The sequence below is a fragment of the Puma concolor genome, chromosome F2, assembly GCF_028749965.1.
Source record: "Puma concolor isolate L17-30 chromosome F2, mPumCon1.1.hap2, whole genome shotgun sequence".
Lineage (NCBI taxonomy): Eukaryota > Metazoa > Chordata > Mammalia > Carnivora > Felidae > Puma > Puma concolor.
In genome coordinates, this window is record NC_141684.1 from 43,286,869 (window position 1) to 43,291,485 (window position 4,617).

Here is a 4,617-nt window from a genome sequence, read left to right on the forward strand (position 1 = left end):
TGTTTTTCAGTGTTGATACCAGTTTTTCTGAGTCTTCACAGTTCTTTTTAGTGAGCAGTTAGATTTTACTTAGTCAGTGTATTACAGGTGATTGCAGCCATTATTCTTTCTGATGTTCCCATTACTCAGGAGCTGGCCAGTGGGATCCATTCCAGCTGGTGCTGTGTTTGACAAGTTCCTGTTTTTCATAAATGTGTCCTGGGTTCTGGCCCAAGACGTCCCAGACTCACCTTGTGTCTATTCTTCTCAAGACTTGGAATCAGCCAATCTGCAAGGAACAGCTAGACGTCACTTTAAACTGAAAACTCTGAATTCCTTATTAAAGCATTTTCTTGAGAGAGTTTTGGGAATAGCAAGCCTGCTGAGTAAAGAGTTGAAAGCATCTATTTTGACTGTTAGCTGTAATGGTCACTGAAAACAATATGTTTATCTTTTTAACAAAGACTATCACAGTCAAAATCTGCGTTAAATCATAGCTTGTTGTGCTCCTATTCTTTCAACCTAAATAAACAAAAATTTAAAATAGTGTGTTTGAGATTGTACTTGTATTAGAGACAGTTTTATGCAGTTTAACATACTCATAGGCTTAGCCTACTGGGAAGAAAGAGTAATGTTTCTTCAGATCACCAGTTTTCGGAAATACTTCTCATTTTTTTTTTTTTTTGATGGTTATGATACGCTGGCTTTTTATTTTATTTTATTTTATTTTATTTATTTATTTATTTATTTTTTATTTATATATGAAATTTATTGTCAAATTGGTTTCCATACAACACCCAGTGCTCATCCCAAAAGGTGCCCTCCTCAATACCCATCACCCACCCTCTCCTCCCTCCCACCCCCCATCAACCCTTAGTTTGTTCTCAGTTCTCAACAGTCTCTTATGCTTTGGCTCTCTCCCACTCTAACCTCTTTTTTTTTTTTTTTCCTTCCCCTCCCCCATGGGTTCCTGTTAAGTTTCTCAGGATCCACATAAGAGTGAAACCATATGGTATCTGACTTTCTCTGTATGGCTTATTTCACTTAGCATCACACTCTCCAGTTCCATCCACGTTGCTACAAAAGGCCATATTTCACTTTTTCTCATTGCCACGTAGTATTCCATTGTGTATATAAACCACAATTTCTTTATCCATTCATCAGTTGATGGACATTTAGGCTCTTTCCATAATTTGGCTGTTGTTGAGAGTGCTGCTATGAACATTGGGGTACAAGTGCCCCTATGCATCAGTACTCCTGTGTCCCTTGGATAAATTCCTAGCAGTGCTACTGCTGGGTCATAGGGTAGGTCTATTTTTAATTTTCTGAGGAACCTCCACACTGCTTTCCAGAGCGGCTGCACCAATTTGCATTCCCACCAACAGTGCAAGAGGGTTCCCGTTTCTCCACATCCTCTCCAGCATCTATAGTCTCCTGATTTGTTCATTTTGGCCACTCTGACTGGCGTGAGGTGATATCTGAGTGTGGTTTTGATTTGTATTTCCCTGATAAGGAGCGACGCTGAACATCTTTTCATGTGCCTGTTGGCCATCCGGATGTCTTCTTTAGAGAAGTGTCTATTCATGTTTTCTGCCCATTTCTTCACTGGGTTATTTGCTTTTCGGGTGTGGAGTTTGGTGAGCTCTTTATAGATTTTGGATACTAGCCCTTTGTCCGATATGTCGTTTGCAAATATCTTTTCCCATTCCGTTGGTTGCCTTTTAGTTTTGTTGGTTGTTTCCTTTGCTGTGCAGAAGCTTTTTATCTTCATAAGGTCCCAGTAATTCACTTTTGCTTTTAATTCCCTTGCCTTTGGGGATGTGTCGAGTAAGAGATTGCTACGGCTGAGGTCAGAGAGGTCTTTTCCTGCTTTCTCCTCTAAGGTTTTGATGGTTTCCTGTCTCACATTCAGGTCCTTTATCCATTTTGAGTTTATTTTTGTGAATGGTGTGAGAAAGTGGTCTAGTTTCAACCTTCTGCATGTTGCTGTCCAGTTCTCCCAGCACCATTTGTTAAAGAGACTGTCTTTTTTCCATTGGATGTTCTTTCCTGCTTTGTCAAAGATGAGTTGGCCATACGTTTGTGGGTCTAGTTCTGGGGTTTCTATTCTATTCCATTGGTCTATGTGTCTGTTTTTGTGCCAATACCATGCTGTCTTGATGATGACAGCTTTGTAGTAGAGGCTAAAGTCTGGGATTGTGATGCCTCCTGCTTTGGTCTTCTTCAAAATTACTTTGGCTATTCGGGGCCTTTTGTGGTTCCATATGAATTTTAGGATTGCTTGTTCTAGTTTCGAGAAGAATGCTGGTGCAATTTTGATTGGGATTGCATTGAATGTGTAGATAGCTTTGGGTAGTATTGACATTTTGACAATATTTATTCTTCCAATCCATGAGCAGGGAATGTCTTTCCATTTCTTTAAATCTTCTTCAATTACCTTCATAAGCTTTCTATAGTTTTCAGCATACAGCTCCTTTACATCTTTGGTTAGATTTATTCCTAGGTATTTTATGCTTCTTGGTGCAATTGTGAATGGGATCAGTTTCTTTATTTGTCTTTCTGTTGCTTCATTGTTAGTGTATAAGAATGCAACTGATATCTGTACATTGATTTTGTATCCTGCAACTTTGCTGAATTCATGTATCAGTTCTAGCAGACTTTTGGTGGAGTCTATCGGATTTTCCATGTATAATATCATGTCATCTGCAAAAAGCGAAAGCTTGACTTCATCTTTGCCAATTTTGACGCCTTTGATTTCCTTTTGTTGTCTGATTGCTGATGCTAGAACTTCCAGCACTATGTTAAACAACAGCGGTGAGAGTGGGCATCCCTGTCGTGTTCCTGATCTCAGGGAAAAAGCTCTCAGTTTTTCCCCGTTGAGGATGATGTTAGCTGTGGGCTTTTCATAAATGGCTTTTATGATCTTTAAGTATGTTCCTTCTATCCCGACTTTCTCAAGGGTTTTTATTAAGAAAGGGTGCTGGATTTTGTCAAAGGCCTTTTCTGCATCGATTGACAGGATCATATGGTTTTTCTCTTTTTTTTTGTTAATGTGATGTATCACGTTGATTGATTTGCGAATGTTGAACCAGCCCTGCATCCCAGGAATGAATCCCGCTTGATCATGGTGAATAATTCTTTTTATATGCCGTTGAATTCGATTTGCTAGTATCTTATTGAGAATTTTTGCATCCATATTCATCAGGGATATTGGCCTGTAGTTCTCTTTTTTTACTGGGTCTCTGTCTGGTTTAGGAATCAAAGTAATACTGGCTTCATAGAATGAGTCTGGAAGTTTTCCTTCCCTTTCTATTTCTTGGAATAGCTTGAGAAGGATAGGTATTATCTCTGCTTTAAACGTCTGGTAGAACTCCCCTGGGAAGCCATCTGGTCCTGGACTCTTATTTGTTGGGAGATTTTTGATAACCGATTCAATTTCTTTGCTGGCTATGGGTCTGTTCAAGCTTTCTGTTTCCTCCTGATTGAGTTTTGGAAGAGTGTGGGTGTTCAGGAATTTGTCCATTTCTTCCAGGTTGTCCAATTTGTTGGCATATAATTTTTCATAGTATTCCCTGATAATTGTTTGTATCTCTGAGGGATTGGTTGTAATAATTCCATTTTCATTCATGATTTTATCTATTTGGGTCATCTCCCTTTTCTTTTTGAGAAGCCTGGCTAGAGGTTTGTCAATTTTGTTTATTTTTTCAAAAAACCAACTCTTGGTTTCGTTGATCTGCTCTACAGTTTTTTTAGATTCTATATTGTTTATTTCTGCTCTGATCTTTATTATTTCTCTTCTTCTGCTGGGTTTAGGCTGCCTTTGCTGTTCTGCTTCTATTTCCTTTAGGTGTGCTGTTAGATTTTGTATTTGGGATTTTTCTTGTTTCTTGAGATAGGCCTGGATTGCAATGTATTTTCCTCTCAGGACTGCCTTCGCTGCGTCCCAAAGCGTTTGGATTGTTGTATTTTCATTTTCGTTTGTTTCCATATATTTTTTCATTTCTTCTCTAATTGCCTGGTTGACCCACTCATTCGTTAGTAGGGTGTTCTTTAACCTCCATGCTTTTGGAGGTTTTCCAGACTTTTTTCTGTGGTTGATTTCAAGCTTCATAGCATTGTGGTCTGAAAGTATGCATGGTATGATTTCAATTCTTGTAAACTTATGAAGGGCTGTTTTGTGACCCAGTATATGATCTATCTTGGAGAATGTTCCATGTGCACTCAAGAAGAAAGTATATTCTGTTGCTTTGGGATGCAGAGTTCTAAATATATCTGTCAAGTCCATCTGATCCAATGTGTCATTCAGGGCCCTTGTTTCTTTATTGACCGTGTGTCTAGATGATCTATCCATTTCTGTAAGTGGGGTGTTAAAGTCCCCTGCAATGACCACATTCTTCTCAATAAGGTTGCTTATGTTTATGAGTAATTGTTTTATATATTTGGGGGCTCTGGTATTCGGCGCATAGACATTTATAATTGTTAGCTCTTCCTGATGGATAGACCCTGTCACTATTATATAATGTCCTTCTTCATCTCTTGTTACAGCCTTTAATTTAAAGTCTAGTTTGTCTGATATAAGGATGGCTACTCCAGCTTTCTTTTGGCTTCCAGTAGCATGATAAATAGTTCTCCATCCCC